At 48.8% G+C, this 19,455-nt stretch overlaps 1 protein-coding gene and 1 long non-coding RNA gene across 2 annotated transcripts in view; one reads left to right on the top strand and one right to left on the bottom strand.

Moving 5' to 3' along the window:
• Nucleotides 1-3,134: 3,134 nt before the first annotated feature.
• LOC117092134 lies at nt 3,135-5,597 on the bottom strand. Its single transcript, XR_004440636.1, has 3 exons — nt 4,683-5,597; nt 4,010-4,274; nt 3,135-3,267 (listed from the first exon to the last, which is right to left on the bottom strand). It is a non-coding gene; the product is annotated as an uncharacterized LOC117092134 (long non-coding RNA).
• Nucleotides 5,598-7,170: 1,573 nt separating this feature from the next.
• LZTS1 (leucine zipper tumor suppressor 1) overlaps nt 7,171-19,455 on the top strand; it is a 56,964-nt gene continuing 44,679 nt past the window's right edge. Inside the window, exon 1 of the mRNA XM_033227145.1 lies at nt 7,171-7,412. The gene's annotated coding sequence lies outside the window, so the exon portion shown is untranslated. The remainder of the gene's footprint in view (nt 7,413-19,455) is intronic.

Here is a 19,455-nt window from a genome sequence, read left to right as displayed (position 1 = left end):
AATGATCTCAGTGTTGACCTCAGTGATGACCTTCTGCAACCGCCTGCCCCCTTATGCTCCTCCCAAATTAAGTGATTAGATTGAGTCCATCTCTTGGACACTACAGTCAGTCTTGGGAATAAAACCAAAATATATGATCAACACCTAGAAAAGCTGATATGCAGCGTAAAAGGAGTATAGTTAATGCCAGAAGACATGAGGGAAGAGTGGAGATGCTCATTGAGAGGGGCAGTGACCTGGAGGATTCAATTAGAAAACCAAGCAGGCCTGCAGGACCCCAAGCCCAGGGCATTCCCTTGCCCCAGACAACCAGTCTCTGATCTCCCCAGCCCTTTGTGTGCGGCATCCTCTCCTCTAGGACTCCTGGAGCCGCTTCCTGAGAAACCACTGAGTAAATGTGTAAATTAAATTGCAGCACACAGGTTTTCCAAAGCCTCTGCTATTTTTTTCTCCCCCCTGGGGAGAGGAAATGAGCATGCCAGCATTCCCCATAGGGGAACTAAATGATTTCCCAGAAGTCATGATCTCATATGCTCTATTTGTTTAAATGAGTTTAGGGCTACAAGCAAATGTGAGTTTGACAGGGCCCATTTGCAAAAGACCTCCCTCAGAACTGACAAGGGCCATGCCAGCTTCTTTGTCTGCGTGCCATTCCTTAGCCCTGGGGGGAAATTAGCCCCAAGTCAATTAGTCCATTAGTCACCAGCCATGTGCTCAGCAGCAAGCGGAGTGTTATTAAAGATATAGAAAAATAAGGGGTGGTCTTTGTCCTCATGTATTTCTTTAATGTTTATTGAGTGCCTATTACGTACTGAGCATTGAGCAGAGCACTTCAAAACCAGTAGGAAAATGAGATTCATTCACCTGAAACAAAAGCACCTAAGTTACAAAGTGCGCAATAAAGCAATGAATAGTAGGACGTGTATGTGTTGTTCAGTGAAACTTCATTCAATGGGGTGGGAGTGGGAGATTAAGGAGGGTGGGTCAGGACCTGGCGAAGGCCTTGAAAGACACTTCCATCTGGCTTGAAGGAGGGCCAGGACAGGGACGGATGTGGACGTGGCCTTGATGGTGGGGAGGCAATGTGGAGCTCTGGGGTGACATAGGAGATGTGTATGTTGGGGAGGTGGGGGGTATGGGAAAGCTGAAGAGGGGAAGCTATTCTATGCCTTGTGCTTACAGTGATCCCAGAAGGCTCTTATTCATTTGGTGGGGGAGGGGGGTCTCCAGCCTTGGGTACAGCTGAAAAGAATAGACTCTGGAGAGACAGCCTGGAAGACTAGAGAGAGCAAAGGGTGTGGATAAGCCTGAATTCCAATTCTTTCTCCTCCACTACTAGTGGTGGGATTTGAGGCAAATTGTTTAGCCACGCTGAACTGCAGTTTCTTCATCTGGAAAACAGAGATAATAATTTCTGTGATTATTAAGTAAGATACTGTAGGTAAAATGTCCAGCAAAGGTGTGGTCTGTGATAGGCAAGCAACGGCTGTTAGTTTTCTACAAGGCTTCCTTCCCCCTTCTTGAAGACAAAGGTGAGCTACACAGGTATGTTCCAGTATCTATCTACCACCAATGGACTGGTCAAAGCCCGTCAGGGTGATTTTACTGAGTGTGCCCATGACTGCTGGATGACGTGGCCAAGCTGTTTAGGGTCAGCTGAAGGCCTTCTGGGAAAGGTTTCCTTGATCTTGAAAAACAGATGTAGGAACAAAGGTCCTTTATTCCTCAGCCCATGGCTAGTTCTGGGTGTCCCGACTAGACCAAGAGATTCAACCTGTGATCATGAAGTAACCATCCCAAGGGTAAGCCAAGCCCATGCTCTGAGCATGGCAGAGCAGAGACATGGTGAGGCCGGATTCCTGATGTCACTGGGAAGCCAAGGTACAAAGGAACCTGGGACCTGATCTCTGAACGTATTAATCCGTGAGGTTTTTTTCTGTTGTTTAAGGTATTTTGAGTCAAGCTTTTCTGTTACCTGTACATGGAAATAGCCTTAAGATTTATAATTGTGGACAAACTTGACAAAACCACAGAGGAGATAAATTTCAGAACAAGTAATAGGCCAGACCTTTCAGAGACTGGATGTTAAATTAGAACTAGTCTGTTAGCCAGGCGCACTGGCTCACGCCTCTAATTCCAGCACTTTGGGAGGCTGACGTGAGCGAATTGCTTGAGCTCAGCAGTTCGAGACCAGCCTAGGCAATATGGCAAAACACTGCCTCTACAAAAAAATACAAAAATTAGCCAGGGATGGTGGCACATGCTTGTAGTCCTAGCTGCTGCAGAGGCTCAGGTGGGAGGATCACTCGAGCCCTGGGAAAGCAGAGGTTGCAGTGAGCCAAAATTGTACCACTGCACTCCAGCCTGGACAATAGAGTGAGACCCTGTCTCAAAAAAAAAAAAAAAAGAAAGAAAAGAAAAAGAAAAGGAAAGGAAAGAAATAAATAGTCTATTATACACTATTGAAAAAGACGGAGCGAGGAAGTCAACTCAAAATACTTCCTTCTCATTTCTCTGTAATTTAGTTCAACCCTGAGTTTCCATCAAAGGGCTTGCTACTTAATTTTCAGATGAGCTTTGCCAGCTGGTACCTAAAGAAAGCCGATTCACGAGCGCAGCCCGTTAGTGCCATTTGAGCCCTCGCATTGCTTTAGCCAAGTTAGTTGTCTCACTATTCTCTGCTCAGGAGAAGGCTGCCTGCTTGTGGTCAGCACTGCCCAAATCAAACCACGTTCAGGCCCTGTATCAGTTACAAGGTTTCTGAGGCAGGTAGGAGGCACATGCCATTAAACTCTGATATCCCAGCTCCAGTAAAGCTGGGTCAATTTCTTGTCTTGCACTTTGGCTCAGTTTTCCTTTCACTAAAAGAGTAGGGTGGACATCTTTCCTGATATAACTTGAGCGTCTTAGTAGGGAGGGGTCATCGGTGAATAGGAATGACCTACGAATGTTGAATGTTGTATGGCAGCAAATTCTCCCAGGGCATCTAAGGGTGTTTGCTCTCTCTGTAACTTCTCTCATCTCCCTAACCTGAATACAGGTGAAGACTTAGAATGAAGTTATGAATAATAATGCTATTATGAGTGATGATAATGATTAACAATTTCTTGAAGTCGTGCAACACTTTCGAGGAAAGTAGAAATACTACTTTAATTTTATCTCATTTGTCTTTGTAACAGGCAGAGAAGACGGAGAAGAGACGGTCCTTCCAATTCAAAGACAAGTTTCCTGAAGCCCAAGGATAAGAGATTCAAGGTGCTCAGAGACCTACAGGTAAGGAATGAAAATTCTTGTTAAAAAATTGCACATTCAGAGCAACTCCACCGGAACTGTTTTTGACAGGGATGGTAAGACATCTTCTAAGGTCATGGGACCATTGGCTCTGGCTGCAGAAAAACTGGTCTTCCTGGTCCTTTCCTGGGGTCACTGGGAAATCAGTAGCAGCCTCAGTTGATTCCTTAAAGCTTTGCTCAGTGGTCTAGGTTCATATTTTTTTCACCTGTTTTTGGAGATTATCCAATCTTACTTAAATATAGTCAGCATTTCCTGTCTCTTAACACAAGGCCCTGGATTTTTAGACTTGAAATAATATTAAGCAATTATTTGATATTTTGTATTTTTCATACCACCTTTGACTTTATTAATTCTTTTCATTTTGTATTGTTGCCAAAAGATAGATAGGGAAAATGTTATTAGGCCTCTTTTACTGATAGCCAACTAAGCCTCCAAAAGGTTGTGAGAAGACTGCAGATTGGAAGAAGTAGGAATACATGTGGATTTTCTGAATTTGAGTCAATTTATCTCTCTGAAACATCGCCTCACCCCCCTCCCCTCAAAGCACTCATTCTAATAGCTTTTTGAGCACTTGCTTTATACCAATAATGTGCTGAGTTCTGGGGATTCAGTGTTGAATAAGACAGACATGATCTTTGAACAAGAAACTTACAGAAGAGTTGAACAGACAAACAAGAAGCCAGGCAATTAATTAAGTTGTGATAAGTGAAAGTACCTTGAGGAAGGCAGAGTTGTCTGTAATCCAAACAAGCTCCTGGCTTAACTCATCTGTGGGTCTGGTCCAGTGTGGCCAATCTTAGGTTCTAGAGATGAAGCAAGATGCTCTGTATCTCAGGTGATGAATCGATGAGGAGGGTAGGAGATTTTTAGAAGAAACGTTTTGTGACTCGACTCAGACAAGGGAGAGCCTGAGGGATGCAGAGTTTCACATGAGACACCTCTCAGGAACCCAGACACTCAGGAAGGGCAGCGAACCTTCACTAGACAAGGAAGAAAAAGAGCCACACTGAGAACCCACCGGTGGTGTTGGGGGTAGACACACCCAGCCATTGCATTACCATACCCAACTGCTGAATCAGGGAGCTAATTATGGCTTTGTACTGCTGGAGACCACATTCCTGAGGCTTTCATGCACACACACGGAACCATAACACATACACACACGCTGTGCTGTCCATCACTGGTCTCCTCCTCCATTCTGCCTTCTCATTTCCACCCCCACTCTCGACGCATTCTACTCTGTCTCTAAAGTATCCCTTCAGAAGGGTGTTTCTGTTGTTCCATAGAGTATCCCATTTCCACCTCTCATACACAAACCAACACACTCCTCATACCCTTTGCCTGACTCAGTCATTCCAGGACGGCGTCACATCATACCCAGCGTTTACCTAGCATGTCACTGACAAAGGTGTTGGTGCTGAAGGAGGGTCCTTAAGGAGTATCTTCTCATCCGAACCATCCACTTTCCAGATGAGGAAACCGAGGTCTCATCAGGGACTCCAAACCACCCACTTTCCAGATGAGGAAATTGAGGCCTCATCAGGGACATGGCTTGTCCAACAGCATATAGTCAGTGGTAGGCCCATAACAAAAAGTGGGCTTCCAGAGTCCTTTGTCTCTTCCATGGAATCTCACCTCTGAAGACACAAAAATGAGTTTGAGGTCTGGAGCCCACCTGATCCCTTAATCTACCTTCCAAGAATCTGCCCTTTCCTTAAAGTGCTGGAATATTTGATCGATATTAACTCATTCGGCTAAAATTCTTGAGATACTCTCACCAGCAAGCAAGAATACATGTTCTTTGTCAATGAATGGAACACAAAGAAGCATGGGGCTTTAGAAAAAGGAGGCATTATTTTGCCCAGGATGGTAAGAGAAGGTATGAGTAAAGGTCCCATGTTTTGTCTCAGATTTTGAGAGGTACAGTTAGAAGAGCAGGAGAAAAGCTTTTCAGACTGAGGGGCAGGCATATAAAAAGGTGGGGAAAAGGAGGTGATGTTCAGAAAAATGCTGATTAGCCTTTGGGGTTGACACTTAGAAATTATAGTGTTGCTTGTAATCACTGCCATGTGTATGTACTTACCACAAGGCAGTGAGTTTCACTTAATCATCAGAACAAACCTATACATGAGAAATTCATTCATTTAACAAATACATATTGAGTGACTACTATGTTGCCTGGCAAGTTTTAGGTGTCGGGGATACATCTATGAATAAAACAGACCAAGTCCCTCAGCCACCAATAAAAGAGAACAAGTTCCTGCCTTCAGGGAATTTACATTCTGGGACTTGTTATCTCATTTCACAAATAAAAAAAAAAGAAGAAAAAAAAACTGAGTTAGAGGGAGGAGAAGGTACTGGCTCAAATGACAAGCAGAAAGTCTGTCTGTGTTCTTAAACCCCTTCCTGTGCCATCTTTCAGGAAGCCTAGATTCGAGGGTCAGAGTCTTCAGGGTCAAGACCCGAAGGCAGTGAGGTTCCCCTACAGGGTTTTGAGCAGGGAGCAGGGGTGTGGCAGAAACCAGATGGCTTGTTTTCCTTTGAGCTGTCTCCCCACTCCCTACCATTCTATTTAATTATTTTATTTTATTTTATTTTATTTTATTTTGAGACAAGGTCTCGCTCTGTCATCCAGGCTGGAGTGCAGTGGTGCTTTGGCTCACTGCAACCTCTGCCTTCCAGGCACAAGCAATTCCCAAGCCTCAGCCTCCCAAGTAGCAGGGATTACAGGCTCCCGCCACCACATCCAGCTAATTTTTGTATTATTTTTTTTTTTAGTAGAGACGGAGTTTCACCATGTTGGCTGGGCTGGTCTCGAACTCCTGACTCAAGTGATCCACCCGCCTCGGCCTCCCAAAGTGCTGGGATTACAGGCATGAGCCACCGCATCCAGCCCCCATGCTATTTATAATCAGAGATCGGTCATGTCAATCCTAATCCATTACATCTACCTGCTCCCCCACCTCCCCCCACACACGCTTCTTTCAAGGTGAGGCTGACACTCCTTGGGCAGAGCTGCCACCTTCCCGTCAAGCCTGGTTTTAGCAGATTAGCCTCAGTGCACCCTCAAGTCCCCAAGCCTCAGGCAGCACCTGGCACTCCGGTTAACTGACCCTTTGTCCTACAAAACCCTGTAAGCTTGTATCCTCTCCTGGCTCAATTGCTACAAGTTAAAAGTGAGGGTGGTAGAGAAAATGATAGTGTTAGAAGGGGACTGGGTGAGATTAATAGCTATAAACTTGAAACAGGCCTCTGCTTTCACCTGAAACTCAGCTTTCTCAGAGTTGGAAAAGTTTGCTTTTGAAATGTTTTGGGAGTGGGAGTCTCGGTGCTCTGAACTCTAGTCTGTAATCCCGGTGTGGTGTGCAATGCCCCTCACTTGGGTGCCAGTCTAGTCCTTGAACAAAACACATGCCCTTTAGCGCGAGTTGGGAGTGGGAGAGACGGTATTAGGAAAAAGAAACTGGCGAGTAAGAGGAAGGGGTAATGAAGAAAGGGGAACATACAGAGAATGAGAGAAGGAATGGATTAAAGAAAATAACCGGAGTAAGAATTTCAGGTAATGAAACGGAAAAAAGGATGCGATAAGAGCAAGATAGGAACAATCGGAGAAAGGGGGCCAGGCAAGAAAGGAAGACCGAGGGGGCAGGTTCGCCCGATGGGGCTGATGGAAGTGAGAGCAGAGAGACCGGACCGGGGACCCCGCGCAGGCCGCGGGCGCGAAGGAGCGGCGAGGTCGCCACCAGCCCCAGCTGTCAGCCCGGAACAAAGGCCGCCGAACTGCACAAACCAGGCTGCCGGCAGCTCGCTGCCAATCAGCGGCGCCGGCGCTGGCCCCGCCCCGGGCCGGCCCCGCCCCGCCCCGCCCCGCCCCGCCCCGGCTCCCGGACCCGCGCAGAGGCCGGCGCGCCTGGAGCTGGCGGGTTGGCAGCGGCCGGGCGGGGAGGCCGAAAGTTTCTCTGCCCGCCTCGGCCAGCGAGTGGGAGCTGGGAGCTGCATCCCGCGCGGTGGGACCGGCCCGGCCCGCTCAGCAGCTCTAGAAAAAGAGAGACGGGAACACACCGGGAAACACTGGGAAAAAAAAAAATTCTCAAGTGCGCCCGAGGCGCAGGGGGCAGGTAAGACGCGGTGGCCGGGGGTCTCCCCGCCCCTGGAGGGTCTGCTGCCCTGGCTGCGGGAAAACTAGCTCCCCGCGCCGGGCTGGCCCGTCCGTGCGTCCGCGCGTCCGTCGGTCTTTGTCTGTCTGTGTCCGTGGCTGTCGAGGTGTCTTTGTCTCCGCGTGGAGCTGTCAGGGTCTCCTCTCTGCAGGGTGGGCGCCGCTGCTCCGGCCCGGCCCGGAGGAGGTGACTGACTGTGCGTCCGTCCTCCTGTCTTTGTCTCCATGTCTCCTGCAGACGGGGCTCGTCTATTTCCAGCCCCGATGCTGATCCTGGCGGGGACGTCAGTGTTAGGTGACACTGGTGTCGGAGGTGAAGAAGTGGGACGTGGGGACGCGAGGCCGCAGGGACAGAGGCCGCAGGAAGAAGGTCCGGCGGTCGGGCCGGGCCGCTGAACTTCGCTGCCTGGAACTTTGAGGATAAGCTGTGTGCACGCCGTTGGGGAGGACACCGGTGCGATGCAGCGAGATATTTCAAAGATTTCCCTCAAGGAATAAGTCATACGGGCGGAGGTGGTTAGAGAGGAAGGTGGTATATCGGAGTGTCTAAGTGGCTCCCTGGGGCTACAGGTTCCTGGGGTCGGTCCTGGGTGTGCAATTCAGGAATTTAGTCAAAGCACCACGCACACACAGACAGAGCACCACACTGGCTTCACTTCTTCCACCGCCACCCTAGGCAGCCAGACCTCACCCCTCCACCGTGCCACAGGCTTTGCTCTGGCTGGAGAGGCTTCAGAGGTCGCAGCTCGGCAGCAACAGGCACCCTCGAGACACCAAGGGCCAGGTGATGTTTCTCTTTCCTGCTCCAAGTGGAAAGGTTTGAACTGTGGAGTAAATGAGTGTTGTGCTCGCCCACGAGTATGTCAGGCCTGGGAAAGTCCTCCAGACTTGTTAGCTTCGCAGTCCTCAATTTACCAGGAATAAGAAGTGCTTAGGGATCTGGCCTCCTAAAGCGTTTCCTGTCTGGCTTATTCCCTCCACACCGTCCCGCTGCCATCAGCCTCTCTACTCTCTGGTCCTGGGCGCTGGGAAACTACTGAGGAGGCGCTGAGTTCTGGACCGTGCTGGGCAGGCGCTGCTCCTAATAAGGATCCCACACTCTGCTGGAAGTGCAGCCTAATAGGAGTGCTGGGAGCCCAGGAGCCCAGCCACAAAGAGATGAGCTATCTGCTTGGCAGTTCCTGCACCAAGACCCTGAGAAGAGTCTGCGGGTACGGGCAAGAGGGTGTTTGTAACCTGAGCTTTCTCTAAATTCAAAAACAGTTTTCAGCAGGCATCCAGAGGGAGTATGGAGGTGTCTGAAGACTGTGCGCATATGGGTATTAGAGATAGCATTTACAGAGAGGAAAGGTGTTTATCTTTAAGAGTGGAATGGGACATAGTCTGTGGGTAGGAGTCTGCGGGCAGAGAGCATACAGGCTAATCAGACGTGGCTTTACACCTTGTATTTATCCAGCGCTTTTCTTTGCAGGCGCTTTCTGCTCATCATAGACGTTATCTCATATGTTATCTCCTTTATCCTCACAACATAACTACCAGGTTGGCGCGGTGGGCTCTCTGTGCCTGCCAGTGAAGAAACGGAGGCATCAGAAGGGAAAGGCATTCCCTGAGGTCCTACAGCTAATGGGAGGGAGCAAGTGGGAGTCCTAGTAAGAGGTCCCAGCTGGGTGGATGTGAGTGTGCGGCGCTCAATCTCCTTAAGAAGAGAAGAAAACTAGTAGAAAAAGAAAGGGCATCTCTGTGGGTGTCTATATGCAAGCAAAAGGGAGGATGGGACATTTGATGTGCTGAAGATGGTTGTTATTTAACATTTATAGCAGCGACTGTGTGTTTCACGAAGTAAACCTGTCTCCGCAATTCAGCTTGTGCATTTGTTTGTCTGCAGTAAGTGCCCCCAACTGTGTGTGCCTGGTTGGATGTGGGACAGGGGTGCTATCATAGAAGGAGTGCTGCTGTGTGGGGTGTGCTGGGGAAAGCCAGTGCTTTGGGAGTGTGTGAAGGAAAGATGTGCCTTTCAGTTTTGAGAAGCCGTGGGTCAGCGTGTATAGCAAAGCTATACATGGGCTCCAGACGTATATAAATGGCTTTCTAATCCTGAAAACTTATTTATATGCCTTGCGCTTATTCAACATTCATTTCATAAATATTCATTGGGTGCCTACCAAATGCAGGGCTCTGAGCTAGGCAGTGAGGCTAGGAAGATGAATAATGTAATGATGACAAACCTATATGGGTAAGCACCTTATAGACCAGTGTAATGGATAATAGTGTAACACTTAATAGCAACCACTAAATACACTTTGCCCGGGACTTTTTATTTATTATCTCATTTAATTTTCACTGCAGCCGTGCAGGGTATGTACAATTATCAGATGAGGAGAGTTAGGTAATTTAGCCAGGCTACAAAACCGAGGGGCAGGGATTTGAGATCAACTTAGTAAGGTTCTGGACCCTGGCTCTGTCCATGTTATTCTGTTACCTTTGAACATAGAAACACTGTTTCTTCTGTGTAAACTATTCCTGCCTGATCTCTCTACCTTCTCCACTTAACTGGCTCCCAATTTTTTTTTTTTTTTTTTTTTTGAGATGGAGTCTTGCTCTGTCACCCAGGCTGGAGTGAAGTGGTGCGATCTTGGCTCACTGCAACCTCCACCTGTCGGGTTCAAGCAATTCTCCTGCCTCAGCCTCCCAAGTTGCTGGGACTACAGGTGCCTGCCACCACACCCGGCTAATTTTTTGTATTTTTAGTATAAATGGGGTTTTGCCATGCTGGTCAGGCTGGTCTTGAACTCCTTCCCTCAAGTGATCCATTGGCCTCAGTCTCCCAAAGTGTTGGGATTACAAGCATGAGCCACCACACCTAGCCCCATTGTGGGTTTTAACCATAGGGATCAACTCCTCCAAGAAAGTTTCCCCTATTTTTTCCTTAATTCGGGTCAGGTACCTTCCTCGGAGTCCCTACCATCATATCAGTGTATTATAGCATTTACCCACTGGCTCCTGAGGAGTGTACAAAATTCCTAGAAGCAGAGACTGCGTCGTGAGTTCCGAGCTCAAAATACAGTGTTGGCTTTCTGTAGATACTATGAGTATGCCCTTGGTAAATGCTTGTTTAATAAGGTGAGGGGAAAGAAGAGAGCTCTCAGAGACCTTTGGCAGGAGCACTGTTCCCAACAGTAGATTTCTGCATGGGTGTCCTTTGCTAGAGTGGCCACTGACTTTCCTTCCTCTGTTACTGGGCCAGCTCCTTCAAGGCCTCTCCCTAGATGGGGCCATCTGAGGCCCCACCAACAGTTCGGGGAGCCTGAGGGAACCCTCGCCCCCACCCACTCTATCTCCAGGTCATCAACCCACAAACACAGTTGTAGAAGGGGACGTTCTAGGTGTGACCTAGACCTGGGGTTTTAAAATCCTGCACTTGGAGCCCCAGGGGCCAGATGGTTCCAGGGCAATGATGAGACGTTTCTGGGATTTTGCCAACAAAGAAGTATCCAACTGCCTGGGGAATCTTGAGGTGATTTACATATTAGCTCTTTGAGTTTGCTGTTGAATAGATCTTTGTGCTGCTACAGTTTGAAGCCTGAAATGGACACTCCGAGACTTGCAGTGGAGAGTGTGAATTGCTACCATGTTTGGGGAGGTAATCTGGCCATGATTTCTCCAAGGCCACGCAGTCAGATGATTGTCCTCCCATGCCCTTTCCATCGCCCTGTTATTTCTCATATTGGAATTAAAACCTGTGTTCTCGGGGGTCCACAGTAAGTTTTCCTTTTAAAGATCATTGATCAAGTTTGAAAAACTCTGCATTTCACTATTTATTAAAGGTCTTATCCGTGTGAGGTGCCAGGGAGTGGGGAACAACAGCAAAAAAGATGAAATAAATAATGCTTTGAGACTAAAGTTTGTGATGACGGTTGGGAAGAAGAATTGGCATACGTAAACAACAACAAGTAAGTTGAAAACTGGGTTGCATTAGGTTGGTGCAAAAGTAATTGGTAGTTTTTGCAATTAAAATACTAACTTTGAATACAGCAGTTTCTCAGTGTCTCAGCAGGAGGCAGGTGAGCCAGAACCTTCCTTATCAGGGAGGAGGTGGCCGTGAACTGAACCTTGAAGTTGAACCTGAGGAGGGTAGGAAGGGAGTCAGGGAAGCAGAAGTCAAGTTTACGGCTCCAAGATACAAACAGAGCTGAGGAGACAGGGCTCTCTCTTCCAAGAACCCTAGCCAGAGTCTGTTGCCTCCTTATGCCAGGTTTGGCCAGCCACTCAGACCAAACAGAGGTGGTGCATAAGAAATGGGAGGTTTTCAACCTCTCACCTCTCACCACTGCCTCCAGCCAGTGTGCACATTAGCCTCCAGATCCCCTCCTCCAAGGGTTGGAGAAGTTGATGGGGATATGTCAGCTACAGTTGGGCATAGCTGGTGAGCTTACGGCTAGTTAGCTCCCTTTACCATTTGGCAAAGCCCGCTGCGTTGCTGCAGTTTCCATCCTGTGTCTCTCCCACTGGTTTTTTGTTTGTTCCTTTATTTTTTAGAGACAAGATCTTGCTCTTTCTCTCAGGATGGAGTGCAGTGATGTGATCACGGCTCAGCTCACTGCAATCTTGACCTTCTAAGCTCAGGTGATCCCCAATCCTCCTTCCTCAGACTCCCGAGTAGCTGGGACCACAAGTGCGTACCCATACATCTGGCTAATTGTTTTTAATTTTTATAGAGATAGGGTCCCGTTATGTTGCTCAGGCTGGTCTTGAACTTCTGGCCTGAAGTGATCTTCCCACTTTGGCTTCCCAGTGTTGGGATTCTAGGTGTGAGCCACCGCACCCAGTAATTCAATTATTGTATTACCCAGTAATACATTTGAATCTTCTTCACTTTTTCTGTGCTCTCTTCACCCCCCATGTGCCTTTTCTCTAAGTGCTTGTGATGCATGTATGTTAAGTTCAATAAACAATAAACTTGAGCCTGGCGCGATGGCTCATGCCTATAATCCCAGCAATTTAGGAGGCCAAGGTGAGCCAATCACCAGAGGTCAGGAGTTCCAGACAAGCCTGGCCAACATGGCGAAACCCCATCTCTACTAAAAATACAAAAAAATTAGCTGGGCATGGTGTTGCATGCTTGTAGTCCCAGCTACCCAGGAGGCTGAGGCAGGAGAATTGCTGGAACCTGGGAGGCAGAGGTTGCAGTGAGCTGAGATCACTCCACTGCACTGCAGCCTGGGCTGCAAAGCAAGACATTGTCTCAAAACAAACAAACAAACAAACAAAAACCCACAATAAACTAGGATGTAGCTAGGATAATGGAATGTCTACTTGGGATTTGCTTGAGGGAATGAAAATTTATCATCTATCAGTTCTTTCTTTATAGCGTGTCAATTCAAAAGGTTTAGTCCACTCCACGTTGAAATTAGAACAAATATTGCCTCCACAGAATTTGAATTAATGACATTTCAATGGAATACCAACCTTAATTGCATAATATATTTCAGTGTTTCCACCTTGCCTGTGAGCAAGTTAGTTCCGAACTAAAATGGGATAGCAGTCTCTTCATTGGTAGCTCAATAGTGTGTGGAAACCAGACTTCAGGGGTAATCACACATGGAAGCTGCCCCCAGGTGAGAAGAGAATTGGATGGAGCATCGTGGGAAGGAGAAGAGTAAAGGGAGGTGGAAGATGGAGACAGAAGACAAGCAGAGAGGGAATGTGTGTGTTAGCTAACAGCTAAAGCTAATTGTTCTAATCAATCCAGCAGAGAGGTGATTTTTCTTACTAAGTGACAGGCCAAATTGGTGTCTGAACAGATGTGATGTGGGTTGCATCTAGCACCTGGAACAAAGACAGCAAAGAGCTGCCTCACGGAGATCGCCAGTAGAACTGCTTCATGTCAGTTAATCATTGTGTGAGAAGATAGGGCTACCTTCAGGCCAGTGCCAGAGCACAGGCACACACACATGCACACATGCGTGCACGCACACGCACATTCATCCGTTTCATTCATCCACTCTCATCGTCTCTCCCTCTGAGACATGCTTTCTTGTGATACCGAAACTCACAAGCCCATGTACATCACATTACACAAATCTTCAGAGACTCCCAAAATGTCAGGACCCAGGAGATCCACACCTCTGCCTACCTGTGGCATGGTCTGAGGTGAGCTCAGACAGCCCCTCCCCGATGCCATGCCCGGGGTAGTCTTTAGGCAGTCATGAGCCCATCAGAGTTACAGATACTCCGTAGGAAGAGGATGGGCCAGTCTAGGTGAGACGTTCAGCCTGAGCGGGGTACAAGAACTGGGGCCCCTCAAGGAGGTTGAAAGTGGAGGTGAGATGGGGATGGGAGTGGGCATTGTTCTCAACCCCTCCCATTCCTGTGCATGAATCTGACCTCACGGAATAACCTGTCAGGTGGCTGAGGCCATCCCTGCCCAAGGCACCAGGGCAGGGCCGTGCACTTGGCTCCCTGGCCTGTTGGCTTGGGGGGCATTTTCACTCTTCTTGCTGCTGCAAAGCCATTTGCTGTTAAATCACCCTCCTCTTGGCACCCCGGACTGCTAAACTGGTCTCAACTTGCTGTACTTCCACCCACCACCTTAGTCATTATTCGCTGGCAGCATTCAGAGAGTGGGTGTAAAGCAGTCGAACATTATATTCCTGCTGTAAAGACAGAGAATTGAGTATAGACATGCAAGGAGAGGGGAGAGAGGGAAGGAGGGAAGACAGCATGAAGGAGGCAGGGAAACAAGGCCTGGGGTTTGCCAGCACCTTTCCCTGGTGACCCCAGTGACACTGGATTGGGGGGGTGTTATAGGTGAGTGGGTCCTGGCTCAGTGGGAAAGACAAAGGGGTCCACCTGCTACTGAGTGACTTCCCACCCCTGGTCTGGAGGCAGGAAAGGACATTAGCCATGGGAAGAGAAGGGTTCTGCCCTCCGTGAACTCCCTGTTCCTTGTATTCTGCAGTGTACAACGTACTTGTCACTCCCATTTGAGCACTTGTTCCCGTGTATTCGTATTTAGCTTTTTATCTCTATCCTCCCTCCTAGCGTAGATTATAAGGCCCTTAAAAGAGAAAGTGTCTATCTGATACATAGCACCGGGACCTGGGGATGGTCTAGGGCTCGGTCTCAAATGGCTGAGATGGATGGCACTAAGGCCCACAGTGCTTCTTTCTACCCAGCCACTTCAGATCTCTCTGTGCCACTCAAGGGCCACAGAAATTGGAAAGCCAGGCAAGCAAAAGGGAGATGGAATTGCAAGGGAAACTACAGGGCTTGGTCTGCAATCTCAGTGGAAACCTCCAAGGAGGGAAAGGGTTACACTGCAGAACAGACCAGCCAGGAAAGCAGAAACTTAAGAGACCTGCGGTCCTCATGCAGAAGGCTCAGGGTGATCTCCACCTGGCACACGGGCTCTACTGATAGCTCATCTAATGCCCAATGCCCAGGCATGGTGCCGGGGCTAGCAGGAGTTAGGAAGCAGAATCGGTCCTCACATCAGGCAGCAGTGACAGCGTCAGGCAGGGCAGAGTGACCTTGACAGGAGGCTCTCTGAGTCACTGATAACATTTGTTTGGGCACCCAGGGAGAGGTTAGAAAGGGAACTCATGCCATCCTAAGCAGGCTTGGGACCTGTTGGGGCCCTCAACCCAGGTTCCTTGCCTCCCACACTCTGCTTGGGGGAGATAATAGGAAAACGCCAAGAACAGAAGCCTCCCCAGCTAGGGAGGCGGGGAGATATGGGGATGAGCCCTGAGGGATATGGGGATGAGCCCTGAGGCTGCCCTTGACCTTCTAGAGAGGCACCCCCATGCCTGGTGTCTGTAGGTACCTGTGTGGGGTCTGCCCTTCCCTCTGTCTCCCATGGTCAATGGCAGCAGAGGTCCAAAAGGACAATCAACACACTCAGGGTAGCTTCCCTTATTTATTGCAACCTTCAGACACTCCAACTTCAGCTCTTCCCTGCTCCCCGCCACCGCAAAGGGCATTTCCTCAGTGCAAGGGGAGGAGGGAGGGAAGCACGGGCTGAACGGCACTCACATCTTGAGGAGACAGCCTCCCCCTCCTTGCCTATCAAATTCCCCCAGCCCCAACGCCTCCGTGGCGCCAGCAGACAAACCACACTGCAGGCAGGTGGGGAAAACAAGAGGAGCCAGGCGGAGCCCCCAGCCTCCACCTGCACTGTAAAGCGAGCCAGCCCCTGAAGGAGGCCTGGGACGGACTCCCCAGCTGCCTTCGGCTCCTCCCCTTGCCAGGCCCGCAGCTGGCCCCGCTCAAAGGCTCTGCAGCCGGCTGGTGGCTGGTGGGGCAGGTGTGGGCAGGATGTGTGTCTATTCCCAAGACAGGATTTCTTCATCTATCAAACTAGAAGCACCAGGCATTTGGCTTCTCTGGGCTTCTACCAGTGCCTCAGACATCTGTTGACTTAGAAACTTTTTCTTGATGTTGGACTTACGTCTATACTAGAGCCACAGAAGGATCTCCAACTCTAGGGTTCTAAGATTTGTCAGGACACAAAAGAGCCTGTGCTGAAAAAACTTCAGATACTCTACATGCAAACACAACTCTTCAGGGTTGAAAGGGTGCTTAAAAACCACTCTATCAACATCCTCTCCCTGTCTCCCCTACACACACACATACAAGTACTCACTGCCAAGAACTTTTATTTCATACCCCAGGAACCCAGTTCTTCCCATTTTCTTTTTTCTTTTTCTTTCTTTTCATTTATTTATTTATTTATTTATTTTGGCCTTTTGAGGCGGAGTCACACTGTGTTGTCCAGGCTGGAATGCATGGTGCAATCCCTGCTTATTGCAGGAACCCAGTTCTTTCCATTTTCTTTTTTCTTTTTATTTCTTTTCATTTATTATTTATTTATTTATTTATTTTGGCCTTTTGAGGCGGAGTCACACTGTGTTGTCCAGGCTGGAATGCATGGTGCAATCCCTGCTTATTGCAGCCTCGAACTCCTGGACTCAAGTGGTCCTCCCACGTCAGCCTCCCAGGTAGCTGGGACCACAGGTGGGCATCACCATACCTGGCCCATTTTTAAATTTCTTTGTAGAGATGAGGTTTTGCTACGTCACTCGGGCTGGTTTTGAACTCCTGGCTTCAAGAAATCTCCCTAGCTCAACCTCCCAAAGTGCTGGGATTATAGGTGTGGCCCACCATCCCCCATCTCTTTCTATTTCAACTCCATCCTTTTAAAGTCACAGAAGGCTGAGTTCATGTCCAGCCCTATGCTACACTCAGGAGCAAGATGAGCAACCACAGACCCTGCCACAACGAGTCACTTGTCCGGTATTGGGGGTGAGACAAAACATCCAGAAAAACATCATTCTACACAACAGAATCAGCACTGAGTGTTCATGGAAGATACAGAGCTGGAGAAGAGCCCTGAGGGCTGCGTGTGATTTCCAGGCAGATGAAGTGGAGGGGTGGCCAAGATAGGGAAGAGCAGGTGGTGGGGAAAGAAACCTTTCTAGAAAGGCACGCTGGAGTCAGATTGAGGAGGCCCTTGCATACCCACCTTGCATATTCAGCTGGGGAGAGTACATGCTATTTGGTAGACAGCAGGGAACCACTGAAGTCAGAGGCAGAGGGGCGGCCTAGAGCAGACTCTGGTTTTAGAAAGTGAATCTAGCAATGGAATATAGAACATTGGGTGGAGAGACTTCTTTCTAGAAATACCATTATTGGAATACCCATCTTCATCTCGTATCTCCTAGTTGATAGCACAGGTTCCCAAAGAACTCTTGTAGCCGGGGAATGTTTGGGGTGACCGAGGCTTCAAGGAGAGAGAAGTTCCTAATCCAAGGTCAAGATGCTGGGCCCAGGATGATTTATTTAATGGGACAGATGGATAATACCTCCTTGCTTTGGATCTGAATGAAATCACAGAGGGCTTTTGTTTTTTACATAGATGAAGACATAGAGGCCCCGAGAGGGGAAGGGACTTTCTCAGGGTCCCACGTCTGAGGGACAGGACAGAGCCAGGATCGATGGTCCACATCAGGGCTCTTTCTACTAACGTGCTGTGGGGCGGGTGGATGAGGACTGAAGAGCCAGCAGAATTCATCAGACCCTCAGACCTCAGTGGTAGGCAGATTTGCCCAGGGGCCATATGAGAATACAGCAATAGAGAGAGGCTTTCAATGTTGGTGGATTTTTCTCCCTACCCCAGTCAAAGGAGCCCCTGGACTTTCGTGACAGCTGATACAGCGCTCTGTATTTTTCTCACCACTCTTCTGTCTTGTTTCGCTGAGTGCTGGAGGCATCTTATTTCCGTCTGTTCCTCTGCCTTTTCTGTCCTAAGGGTTCTGTGACAGCAAAGGCTGTGCTGGTCACAGTTGCTAACAGTCGGTACTTTCAAAACTGAAAAGCAAGTTCTCTGCCTCTCTCATATGTGCGCAGCTTAAGCGAAACCCAAACAAAACAGAAGGGTTGCTGGGTGCCAGTCAGCAGGGCTAGCCACCCATACAGCGACACCATGTAGGGAGAGATTTCCAGACAGGAGGCAGATGTGTGTCCTAATGCCAGGTGGGGTATCAGTGACAGGGCAGAAGAGGTGGGACATCCCTCAGTCTCAGACACACTGGATGCCAGGGGCCCTCTGCCTACTGCCGTGAAACTCTCAGAACAGCATCTCCCACCTTCCTCTGGAAGATTCCTCAGCCTGGTACCCGCTCAGGTGTTTTCATCTTGCCTTCTAAAAACCCGGCGAGCCAAGGGAGGGGACAAAGCTGTAGCAGTGTCCCATGAGGTTTCCAGAGAGGGGACCCCTGGAGGCAGAGCCTTCCTCAGGAAACACCTCCGCCCATGTCAGCCTCCCCTGGTCTCCCAGAGGAACTCACCCTCACCTGGCTGGCAGTCTCAGAAGCAGGTTGAGAGAGCAGGTAAGTTCTAAAGACAAGGCATGAGGTTTTTCCTGTGAGTTGATCCTGAGGCCAAGTTTGGGAGTGGACGGTGGAAAAAAACATGATTTTGAGAATCAGATCAATGTTCATATCCTGGCTCAGCTACCTGTTAGCTGTGTGACATCAGGCAAGTCACTTGGCCTCTCTGAGCCTCAATTTTCTCATGTGTAAAATGTGTAATAGATAATTGGTGCTGCAAAGAAAAGTCAGCACGGAGACAGAAGATCTCTCAGCAAGGCAATCTTTACTTTCTGCAGAAAGGGTGCTCAATGGCAGATGGAACAATGGCGAGAGAGATCCTGGCTCTGCTACCTGTTAGCTGTGTGACATCAGGCAAGTCACTTGGCCTCTCTGAGCCTCAATTTTCTCATTTGTAAAATACGTTGTGTCTCATATATAATTTTTATGAAAATTACATGGCCAGTAGAAGTGAAAGCACATGAAGCATAGTAGAAGCTCAGTTAATATTAGTCTCACCCTCTTCCCCTCAGTTCCGAAGGGAGGAAACCATGCATGCGACTGAGTTGCCTGTGCAGGAGGTTTATGAGTGCTTGGTAGAGGCAGGCGTCCAGGGGGTCAGGGAGGGACAACTTTAGGGTCAGGTGGTACTGCCTGTGGAGCTACCTCCTTATCCTCTTAATCTGCTTACTCTGGCAAAGGGAGATGGTTTCACTGGAAACATTATGGGAAGGAGTCATTTGTACCTTGACAACTCTGGATCTTCATCTATATGGTCAATCTAACTACGTTAAAATAGATTGAAAGCCTATGAAGTTATGTAGAACAGGTGGCTGTGACATCATTCAGTGTCCTGAGGTCAGGACTCAGCGCTGAAAGTGGGTGTCGTGCTCAGATTGACTTATGCCAGATGTGTTGTCAGAGTAGAGGAGGTGAGGGGAGAAGGCTGGGAGGCCATCCAAGTCAGCTGGGCTTCTGTCCTCCCTCGGGAAGGACCCCACAATACCATCTCGAGCCCGTGCATGGGACAGACTTTAGGGGAGGGAGATTTCTCCCCACGGTCAGCGGCTGGACAGAAGTAGGGTTATTCTCCTTTCCTTTATTCCTTCCTCTTTCCTCCTTCCTCCTGCTTCAGAG

This window comes from Trachypithecus francoisi, unplaced genomic scaffold, assembly GCF_009764315.1.
Source record: "Trachypithecus francoisi isolate TF-2019V2 unplaced genomic scaffold, Tfra_2.0 Contig01440, whole genome shotgun sequence".
Taxonomy (NCBI): Eukaryota; Metazoa; Chordata; class Mammalia; order Primates; family Cercopithecidae; genus Trachypithecus; species Trachypithecus francoisi.
Note: the sequence above shows the minus strand (reverse complement) of the source record. Positions and strands in the feature narration are given on the sequence as shown.